The sequence below is a fragment of the Peromyscus californicus genome, unplaced genomic scaffold, assembly GCF_007827085.1.
Source record: "Peromyscus californicus insignis strain IS unplaced genomic scaffold, ASM782708v3 Scaffold_5__1_contigs__length_169319896, whole genome shotgun sequence".
Classification (NCBI taxonomy): Eukaryota; Metazoa; Chordata; class Mammalia; order Rodentia; family Cricetidae; genus Peromyscus; species Peromyscus californicus.
The window spans coordinates 131,060,206-131,072,258 of NW_026294573.1; the positions used below are offsets into that span (position 1 = coordinate 131,060,206).

The 12,053-nt window shown below is 40.4% G+C and overlaps 1 protein-coding gene across 6 annotated transcripts in view; it reads left to right on the forward strand.

The window, feature by feature from the left end:
* CUNH8orf34 (chromosome unknown C8orf34 homolog) overlaps nt 1-12,053 on the forward strand; it is a 470,016-nt gene that overhangs the window by 415,455 nt on the left and 42,508 nt on the right. The gene's annotated exons all lie outside the window — the stretch shown is intronic.

Genomic DNA, 12,053 nt, shown 5'->3' on the forward strand with positions numbered 1-12,053 from the left:
ATCTGTGAACCTCTGCTTTCCCAGTGCTGGGTTTAAAGACGTGCTTTTCTTTAATTCTTTTAGCTTTTCTTTAATTCCTTTTCACAAGTTGGAAACTTAACTGGGTGGATTTTGCCCTGAGGTCATCATTTTCTTTATTTCATTTCTTAATCTGTTTATCTCCTTAAACACAGGATTTAGCTCCATTCCACTTCCTGGTACCCCTCTTCTCAATCTGTACATTTTGTATTTTTGTTTGCTCAGCTTTCTCCTTTTCATTATAAATCTTCATTAGAGTCACCACTAATAACCACACAACAGAGTCTATACTAGGCTGTTTTGAGATTTCTTCTGCCAACAGAATCAATTCAAAACTCTTCACTTTAGCCTCAGGGAAACTTTTGGGACAAGGGCAAAAAGTGGCCACTTTCTTCACCAAAATATCATGAGAATGATCTCTAGGCAACACACTAAAGTTCTTCTCCTCTGAAATCTCTTGAAAGGTCCCCACAGTTCATCAAATCATACTCAGTGCTACTATCTTCCATGCTCCTACTAGTATAGCCCATTAAGCCCACTTAAAATACTCAACTGCTTTTCTAATCAACAGTCCCAAAGTCCATATTACTCAAACAAAAGCATGGTCAGGCCTATCACAATAATACCCCAGTCCCTGATACCAACTTCTGTTTTAGTTAGGGTTTCTATTGCTGTGAAGAGACACAATGACCATGGCAACTCTTATAAAGGAAAACATTTAACTGGAGTGTCTCACTTACAGTTTCAGAGGTTTAGTCCCTTATCATCATGGTGGGGAGCATGGCAGCATGCAGGATGACATGGCACTGGCTACATCTTGATCAGGAGGCAATAGGAGAGCAACTGTCACACTGGGCAGTATCTTGAGCATAGGAAACCTCAAAGCCTACTCCCACAGTGACACACTTCCTCCAACAAGGTCATAGTCACTCCAACAAAGTCATACCTCCTAATAGTGCTACTCCCTATGAGCTTATGGGAGCCAATTACATTCAAACTACTACACCTACATAACACCTTTAACTTTGAGATGTTGTATTTTTTTCCTGCATCCTTCTTCCATTTATTCTCCTTGGACTCAGAGATCTGAACTGCTACCTACATGATCTACATACTTTATTCTCTCAAGTCGTGGATATAATTCCAATTTGCATCTCTCTATATAACATAGATTACATTTGAGTTTTAAATCTCTCTTTTATCTCACTGTGGTCCCTGCAAATATTATATTCCTAACACAGGAAACAGAATTTTCTAGCTACAGATTCATGGAAGGCACAGCCCTTCAATCCCTTTATTCAAGGTATTCTAAGATTTGTTGTATCCCATTTCAAAGATGCCTGGTATCTCCTGCCCTAGCTTAGGCCCCCAAACTACAGCCCTCAGAAGTCTTCACCCAGACAAACCCCTCTCATTGAGAGCTCTTTATATCTGTATTAAAGAAGTTTACTTTGCCTCCTTTTGAACTCTACTGTATATCTAAAATAATTTTTAAATATTGTATACATCATTTCAATGAGTTTGAGACAAGGGAACCCACATGTAATTAGTACCTTACATAGCACTTGGAAATAAATTAAATAGATTAAGATCCCCAACACCAGGGTATTGGGGACCTACCCATTTCTCTGTGGGAGGCCCACTCCCACTTTTACCCCAGGGCACTCTTGGGGGAAGAGTGAGAAATATTTAGATAGAAGAATAGAGGGAGAGAAACAGAAACATAGGATTGCCTTGGGAGGGCCTGGATCATTATCCAGCTACCCCTTCTGTCTCTTCTAAAGGGCTTTTTATAGGAATGCCAAAGGGTAGAGCAAAAGACCTCCCCCTAGCACAGCCAAGTGCAGACCCTTCCAATCACCTGGCAACCACAAGTGGTCAAGCAATCCTCTAGTGCAACACTGCTGGGTAAAGCAAGCTCAGATCTCACTAGGAAACCTTTGTGGGCCTTCACAGTAGGGATTCTGATTCTTCTGTTCAGACATCCCTGTGTTTTGTCTGTCTCTGGTGCTGGGGCCTGAACTCTTCTCAGGACCCCACCATGCTGCTGTCTATCTGAATGTCTGTGCATAAGATTAATTCTTCCATACCCCCAAACAAACAAACACCCAGATCCTCTAAGGTTAGAAGTAACACAGTGCAATCCTCCTTAAAACATGAGTTTGGGAATGTTTTTGCAAAATCTATTTTTAATTATGAAATTCAGGGGTGTGTGTAAAGAAAGGTATAAGGGGATATATATCTTCTAAATGGGAACAGGCAGTAAGTTCTTAATTGAATTTGTGAATATAGACAAGGAAATATATTTAGTAAATACTATGTGGCAGGTTTCATATAAAATGCCATTGAACTGAGAATAATTGACAATTTGATGAGTATTATGTGGTCAGTAGGCACTCAATCCAGTACAAGGCACATTTTGCTGTTCAGTTTTTGTTTTTTGGTTTGTTTTAAGGCTTATTTTGAATTCTGGGAATCATTGAGGTCTGTGATGACAACAAAACACAGATAAGAATGCCAGCTCCATCAGTAACAGGGAGTTGAAAGCCATCAGTATGTGATATTCCTTTTGTTTCACGAACCCATCCTCCAGGTCTGAGAAACCATTATAGAAGAAGCTGTCTAAAGCCACCATCAGAGATAAGAACTATTTACATCTGCCCTTGAACTCTTTCCGTGCTGTAAAAGATTTAAAAACTCTACCCCAGCCCTGCTGTTCTCTTTGAGGTGGGTCAAGGGGAAGCATTTGTGGGCTTTTCTGTTTCCCTTTAGGCTTATTTAGGTTTAGGAGGTAGGTAGGGGTGTGTGGTGTGTGGTGTGTGTGTGTGTGTGTGTGTGTGTGTGTGTGTGTGTGTGTGTGTGTGTGTGTGTGTGTGTGTGTATTTACTACAGACCTCTCCAGACAGTTCTGAGCTGCAAGGGCAGGAACAGGCAGATGGTCTTCTTTCACCTGTGGCTTCCTTACACCCATCTTATTCTTACCTTGTGAGAAGATTGGTCCTTACCAATGCCCTTCTTTGTCTCCTCATATTTAGTCTATGGATTTCTTAAGGCCCATTGCCAGGGTCAAGTTTTTCAGTATGTAAATATTTTATCTTATCTTGTATCCAAACTAAAATTTTCCGTTATAACAATTCTTTGCTGCAGATTGCCTTGTCATGTCATAATTGCAATAGCTTGTGTTTCTTCACTCCCTCTGTCTTTCATCTTTAAGCCATAAAGATAGCAGCACAATTGGGGGAGGTATTTGCTAGAAATAACTGAGATAACTGTGAGTGTGGACTTAGTTTTGTGACAAAACAGAGACTGGAATTTTGCCATTGAAAATCCTCCTCAAACCTTCTCTAGGGATGTCTCACAAATCACAAAAGACATTCTGTTATTGTGCTTTTTGCTCTGTAGACTTGGAGACTTTTAGGCAGAGAAGAAATATGCATGATTTTCGGCAAGCTTTGGACTTAACTTATACAGCCCTTTGCTTCTTTCTCCATTAGTCCTTAAAAACCATGTGGCATTAGTAGCAGGCTCTTGATAAATGGATATCTGTGTAGACCACAGCCAGCCACAGGGCTGAAGAGCATCAGGTCCTTCTGCAACTGATCTCTCTCTCTCTCTCTCTCTCTCTCTCTCTCTCTCTCTCTCTCTCTCTCTCTCTCCATCTTTCTCTCTCATTCCCTCCCTCAATCCTTCCCTCCCTTTCCCCAGAATCTATAGACTGATAGCAACCAACTCTGCTTACCTACACTAGGCCTGCATAAGACTGGGACTGTCAAAAGCCAGTTATGGATGAAGGAGGCTCATGGAGCCCCCACCCCTTCATACTGAACTATTGGCTAATGATGGGGACGGTGGAGGCATAATCTTTAGATGTATATCCACTGGCAAGCCCACCTGGCTCCACTGGACAGCTCCACATCCATGTTTACACAAATGACTCTGGTCAAACTCGTTGGATCACAAACATGAAAATATGAGAACTTGAGAAAGGGACCTGTAAGGCAAGGAGGGGGAGGATTTGACAGAGCCGAGAGAGAGATAAGATAAGGTGGCGTGAACATAATCAGAATGGACTATATTTATGTATATATGTATGTGTGTGTACATATCTATCTATCTATCTATCTATATGGAACAGTCAAAGCAGAAATTTGATTAATCAAAAGCAGAAACCACATGAAAGGCTCGTCCACAAGATAGTTGAAATGTCTCTGCCACATAAAAAAATCATACCTTATAAAATGTTCAAATGTCATTCCCCTTAATTACTGCAAGGATTATGTCACATAGACTCTCATCCATAATGTAGAGCCTCATTTATGGAAGGGAAAACAGTATTCAGAGGTGTTTGTCCTAGGTCACTGTCAAAAACAAGCAGCAACACTAAAATACACACCCCAGGCTTCTAACTTGACTTTCAAGCTCAACTCTGACTTTAAGGCAAAGTCAAATATGAGTCTAAATTCAGCGTGCACAGTCTACACGTGTAGTGTGTGCATTGTACAAAACTTCCACAGCTCCTTTTCTAAGCCAAGTGCCGGAGAAGCTCATCATCCAGAGAAATAGATGAAGATCTCTCTTCCGCATGTGTCTCCTGTTGTCAGAGCCGTGAGCCTGGAGGCTGCTTCTTCCCAGTAGAGGGGCTGCAGTGCAGCCTAGCATTAACCCTGTTAGAGTTCTACATGGAAGAACTCAAATGTGGGTGTGGAGTAACTAATTCATAAACTCTGAGGGCTTTAATCAATGTTACTGGTTGTTTTTTCTCTTTTTTGGGGGCCCACTACCTAGCTCCCAAATGAATCACACACACACACACACACACACACACACACACACACACACACACACACACACAAAGGCTTATTCTTAATTATGCCCGGCCTTAGCTTGGCTTAGTTTCTTGCTAGCTTTCCTCCACTTAATTTATCCCATCTACCTTTTGCCTCTGGGCTTTCCCTGTTCTCTTACTTCTGTAAATCTTACTCTTACTCTGTGGCTTGCTGTGTGGCTGGATGGCTGACCCCTGGAGTCCTCCTCCTACTCTGGTTACTTCTCTCTTTCTCTCCTCCCAGATTTCTCCTTCTATTTATCCTCTCTGCCTGCCAGCCCTGCCTATTCTTTCTCCTGCCTTGCTATTGGCCATTCAATTCTTTATTAGACCATCAGGTGTTTTAGACAGGCAAAGTACCACAGCTTCACAGAGTTAAACAAATGCAACATAAACAAAAGAAACACAACTTAAAACAATATTTTACAACAAATCAATAATGTCATGTCTGGACTTGGTGGAGCAAGCTAACACATTTATGACTTTGTATTTTGAGTACTGAGATCTTTTAACACTTCATTGCTTCTAGTCAAAGACTTCCTTGCAATTAACCTTATTCCACATTTTGCCCCCTCTTCTCCTTTCCAGGCTCAAGTGCCATTTATTTTCCTACGTGGTTAAAAATCATGACCTGTACTTTATACTCTCTTACTGGAAAGCTAAGTGCTGCATTGCCCTATGTATGGGACCTGGTCTCTCCCATTGCCAGTAATCAATGAATTGTGTTAAAGAGCTGGCAGGTAATATCCAATGAAGACATTTTTTTCATGGTAGAATTCTTCAAGGTAATGTCAAATTTGAAGTGTGAGTTTTTAACACTTTGGGCATAACCTGAAAAACTCTATCTCTGTGGCAGGAAAATACAGCACTCATAGTGGTTAGGGAGCTGGCAAACCTCTGAAAGGACCTCACAGTTTTCCTCTGGGTCTTTAGGCCCATGCTTAATACCCTCTTTCACCCTTAAGTGTGGATTGGACATAGAGACTTACATCTAATACACAGAGCACAACAATGATGATGGTCTACAGTTCCCGAGATTAGATCACAAAAAGCCTGGCATGTTCTTTGGGTTGATTATTGGGTTCTTCCTGATGAAGAGGGCAGTGGTAAGAAACCGAGGGCTGTTTCTGGCCACTAGCCAACCATAAATAGAAATCTCAACTCTCACAGCCTCCAAATCCCAGAGTCCGGCCAATAGCCAAAGGAGGAAGACTGAGAGTTGATCCTGTACCTTGACATCAACTGCAGGTCTAGCCCAAGCTTTAGCTGCAACTTGTGAGGGAAACTTACACGGATGACACACCTAAGAATGCCTGGGTTCCTTACCCAATCGATAAAGTGGTGTAACACAGAAATTTGCTCACTACAATTGTTCATAGGTTGTATGAGTTTTGTCCTTTGAGATTTTTGCCTTACTGTGTGATACAGACTGGCTTCAGACTGATGATCCTCTTGTCTTAGTCTCCTAAATAGTGCAATTATAGGCATATTAAAGAAACTATGCCTGGAAGATGAGGGAATATCTCACGTGGTGCAGTAGACAACTAATCTAACAAGTGATAGAAAAGAATTTGGAAAAGAGAGGTTTTTTTGAAAAGGTTAAACCAGGAGTATAGAATATTAGCCGTGTTCTCCCATCAGGTTAGAAACATTCCTTCTTGGGCATAATGATACTGGAATTTAAACTCCAGCATATTATTAGTGACATGATCAGGGTTTTTGGAAATTCTAGTGTCCTTGGGTCAGAATTAGGTGTGAAAAATTAGATCATTGCCCAGGGTGGAAAAATACATTTGGAGAAAATGATTTATACATTCATAATAAAATTGAAAACATTTAGAAAATGTTCCTAGCTAGCAAAATAGTGGCAGTGAGACTAGAAAATCTCTAAGCCTCCTTCAAGTTCACCAATCTATGAATGGATCTTATCTGCTTTTAGAGCGACCACAAACAGAAAAGAAAAGTTGCTTTCTGTCAAATATGTAAATGCCCTTTCAGCATTTCCATATGGACCATTTATTACTTTCAGGAATTCCAAGGCTTTTGCAGACACATATCAAAATGTGTTACTCAAATAGACACACTATGAGGCACTCAAAATTCAAAGAATGAATTCTCAGAACTCTGACAAAATGCCTGGCAGAACAATGAGAGAGGTTCTTTAGACTCAGGAACTCAGAGGAGTTGGCCTATGGCTGCCTGGCTGCACACACTTGGGCATAGCGCCATTGAATCATGGCAGTGGAGTGTGTGGTAGAGGAGAGTTTTTACTTTAAGATGGGTGGGAAGTAGAAAGAGATGTGAAAGTGCCAGAGGCCAGGGGAAAATTTCAACGATGTGCCACTGATGAACTACCTCCAGCCCCACTGTCTGAAGTTTCCACACTTCGCAAATGAGACCAACATCTGAAATGAATCATTCAATATATAAGCTTTTGAGAGGCACTTCATACTCAAACTTTAACACTATAATATACATATGTATGATATGTATATATGTATCATATATGTATGTATATATATATAGCTTTCATATATATGTGTGTATATATACAAATACACACACACACACACACACACACACACACACACACACACATATATATATGTAAAGCAGTTATTTTGAATGAGAAGACAACAGAGATACTCTAGGTGGATAAAGCTGTTCCCAGTAGCCAAAGGTTATTAAATGAAAATCCCTGTTCTGAAAGTGGGCTCCCTGCCCACAAGTTTATGACCAGGTCACTCAAACTTTACTGGCAGCTGCCACTGCTTCTGGTTGCCAACCAGCACTAGTAATACCTTATTGATAAAGATGCCACATGTCATGGTTGCAAGACACAGAGAAATCAAACTAAAACTGGACTGGAAGCTTCATCCCTGCTGGACAACTGTGCTGGCTAATTTTATGTCAACTCGACACAGCATGGAGTCAATCCCAATTGAGAAAATGCTTCCATAAGACCTAGTTGTAGAGAATCCTGTAGAACATTTTCTTGATTAGTAATTGATGGGGAGGGGCCAGTCCATTGTGGATAGTATCATCCTAGGCTGGTGGTCCTGGGTTCTATAAGAAATCAGACTAATCAGGCCATGAGGAACAAGCCAGTAAGCAACACCCCTCCATGGTCTATGCATTAGCTCCTGCCTCCAGGTTCCTGCCTTGTTTGAGTTCCTGTCCTGACTTCCTTCAATAATGAACAGTAATAAAGAAGTATAAGCCAAATGAACCCTTTCCTCCCCAAGTTCCTTTGGTCATGGTGTTTCATCACAGCAATAATAATCTAAATGAGGACAAATTGGTACCAGGATAGTGAGATATTGCTGTGACAGACCTGACCAAGGTTCTTTGGGGAAGGATCTTGGAAGGACTTTGGAACTCTAGACTACAAAAGCCATTGAGTGTTGAGAGTTCAGTGGGTTATTCTGTAGGAGCTTAAAAGAGTGTTGAGAGTAATACAGACGATGGAGACCTGGCTTGTGAAGTATCAGAGGGAAGCAAAGACTCTACTGGGCCATTTGTGTGAAGACTCTCTGGTGTCAGTTCAGTTGGGGCTATGATGACAAGAGACCAGAAACACTAATGTAAAACTTTGTTTTATTGGGACAAAGGATGCTGGTCAGCAGGGGCTGAAGAATCAGCTGTGTTTAAATAGAGGCCAGTATGATTGAGGTGAAATATTCTTGCAAGTGTTTCCTCAGAGTTAACACATACAAGCTCTGTTCATAAGCAGTGAACGTTAAACTTTGTGCTGGCAACCAAACTTGGTCATGTGTAAGAGTCTCCCAGTTAGTACTGGTTTAGAAGACATGAAGGGGTAATGTAGAGAAGCTGAGGCTTGGCACTGTGAATGGCCAGGAGAGGCCATTAGTGAAGGTTTAGCTGGAATACCAGTGGAAGGCCCAGGATTGAAAATGTCATGGAGAAAAGTTGAGGCTGTGTACCACAATGAGAGCCTAGGAAAGGATATTGGTGTAAGTGCTGTCCAGTTGCAGTAGAAGACCCCAGTCAGTACCAAGAACAGTAGTAGTGATGGAGTGGTGCCAGCTGGAGCCTTAAAGACAAGATGGTGGAGCTGGAGAAGTGACTCAAGTTCTATGAAGGAGCCCAGAAGACAATGAGTGAATCCCAGATATAGAATTGAATTTTTTATACTGTTGTTTTGCTTTGTTCAGAATGTGACTGTGCCTTGGTTCTTCCCTCTTGAAGTAAGAAAGTATTTAACTTGTTTTTTATTTTTATGGGAGCCCACATTTGAGAGACTTTCAATTTTTAAGAAAGATTTTGGATTTTAAAAGAGACTTTGTATTTTTATAGAAACTAAACTTTTAAAGTTTAGTTTCTATAAAATGGTAAAGACTGTGGAATGTTTGAGTTTGTAGCTTGTTCTATATTTGTGGTATTTATTAATCTGAGATCTTGGGGATGAGCAACAACAAAACAGAAAAGGTTATATTTTAGAATAAATTGTGTGTCAAGTTGACAGGGTATCAGTTGTGCTTGCTAACTTTATGACTACTTAATACAGGCTAGACTCGACACCAATTGAGAAAATGCCTTTGTAAGACTGGGCTATAGGCAAGCATGTAGAGTATTTTCTTAATTAGTGATTGATGGTGGGTGGAGCCACCCCTGGGCTAGTGGTCCTGGTGTGGTGGTTTGTGAAAATGGCCTCCACAGACGCATAGGGAGTGTCGTTATTGGAGGGATGACCTTATTTGAGTAGGTATGGCTTTGTTGAAGAAAGTGTGTCACTGGGGTGTGGGGGGAGGGGCGTTGAAGTCTTAGAAGCTTAAGCCAGGCTCAGTGGCTTACTCTCTCTTCCTGCTTCTTGTGGATCTGAATGTAGAACTCTCTGCTCCTTCTCCAGCACCATATCAACCTGCATGCTGTCATGCATCCAACCATGACAATAATGGACTAAACTTCTGAACCAGTAAGTTCTAATTAAATGTTTTCTTGTGGTCATGGTGTCTCTTCACAGCAATAGAAACCCCAATTAAGACATCTAAGTTCTATAAGAAAGGACGCTGAGTAAGTCAGAGGAAGCAAGCCAGTAAGCAACATTCCTCCATGGCCTCTGCATCTGCTCCTGCCTCCAGGTTTCTGCCCTGTTTGAGTTCCTATCCTGTCTTCCTTAGATAATGAACAGAAATATGGAAGTGTAAGTCAATTAAAACCTTTCCTCCCCAAGTTGCTTTGGTCATGGTGTTTCATCATAGAACTAGTAACTCAAACTACGACACCAACTTTCTAGTGTCAGATGTGCTATGAACATTGCTATGGTAGGGTGTCATCATCAACAGTGGACTCTGTGTGCAACAATACTGACCAGCCAGGCAATATGAGTCACTGATTTTAAGGAGAAAGAAGACAGGGTGACCCAGAGCGAATATAACTAAAATGCATTAACTCTATATATCAAATGTCCTAAAGAAAGCCATTATTATTCATAATTAATATATGAATAAAACATTAAAATAGGAAACACAAAAATAAATATGAAAGTAATGTCCAACAAAAGTCAGATTCTTCTTGCAATTATCATCTATTGAATGTTTTCAAATAATAATGATAATAAAGAATCATTGTGACCTTGGGAAGAGCCAACAATGCTTAGATAGAAAAGTATGACTCACTCACAAAATAACAAATCACAATTTATACAACTAAACTAACTTGGTCTTTGAGGAACACAACTGAGATATGACTGAGTTAGATAAGATAGTAGGGTACTATTCACAATACCTATTTCGGACAAAAGACTGATCTGATACTCAATACACAGAAGCTCTTACAACTCAGACTTAAGAAGACTAGCCCCCCAGTGAAACATGGTGCCAAAGATTCAGAGAAGCATTAGCCAGAAGACACAGGAGTGACAGGCACATGAACAGCTCTGCAATCTCTAGTATACACTGGGGAAAAACACATTAATACCACAAAAGTGTCAATCCAAACCCATTAGATTCTCTACAGTTTAAAACGCTAAAAAATATGTAAGGGTGAAAATTTATTTTGGTAGGAGACATGCTGTCTTGGTTTTTCATTTCCCATTTGTACATCTGAAATCATTTTGTTGGTTTGGGTTGAGGTTTTCTACCCCCTCCATTTCCCTCCTTTCTCCTCCCCTTTGTCTTTTCTTCCTTCCTCCTTTCTCCCACCATTCCTTCTCCCTCCCTGCCATCCTTCCTTCTTTCTTATATGATTATCCACCTTCCTTCTTTCCATCAGGTATTTGCGATATTGAGGAGGATCGGTGAATATGTTGCCATTTTCCTCTGTGGGAGGCATTCAGGGCCATCGTCTTGACTCCTAGTCTTTCCTGAGATAGTCAACGTCTGTTCACAATAATAATTACTCTCCATGTATGCACACGTCTATGGCAGGGATGTGGACTTGCTTGCACTGTCCTGTGGTATAAGAACCTGTGCCAGGGTGCTCAACTCTCATTCAGCTCTGGCTGGCTCCTTGCTCCTGTTACTTCAGTGGTGTGTAATGGTCCCATCAACTACCTGGGAGTCCTACCATGGTTAGGTGTGGCTTCTCTCCATCTCCATTTTGTGTTGTGTGTCTCCATATGCTGGGGCTCTTTACCGTAGATAAGTTATAGCCTACTCTTTACAGATTTACATCAGTCAAAACTCATTATCTTGTAGGGAGGATGTAAAATTATTAAGCTACTTCAGAAATCTTTTTTTTGTCAGATTTTCAAACTGCAAAGTCTGTTCTTAGCCAACAAACCAGTTATCCATTTTCTGATTATCTAACCAAGAAAAATAAAATCATATCTACACAAGCTTTTATTTATTACAATGAGTACTTAAGAATTACTCTGGTGTACATCAACAGGTGACGAGGTAAACAAAATGCTGTATTTCCATGTAATTTAATACTATTCCACAAAAAGAAATACTGAACTATGAAAAAATGTGGGTATAATAATTCAAGAATAAATATATACAACTGTACAGTCACATTACTATAAAGCACTGAAAATTCAAACTAAATTAAAATCACAAAGCAAACCAAGGTCTACACACAGAACCACAGGTAGCAAATGGAGAGGCATCAAGGGTCCATGGAGGCTTTCAGGAGGAAGAACATCAATATTTTGTGTTTTAATTGTGATGTTTGCACGTGTCAACATGTATTGCATCATAGCTTTTAAACAAATGTCATTTATAACATATGAATGAACTAGATTTTT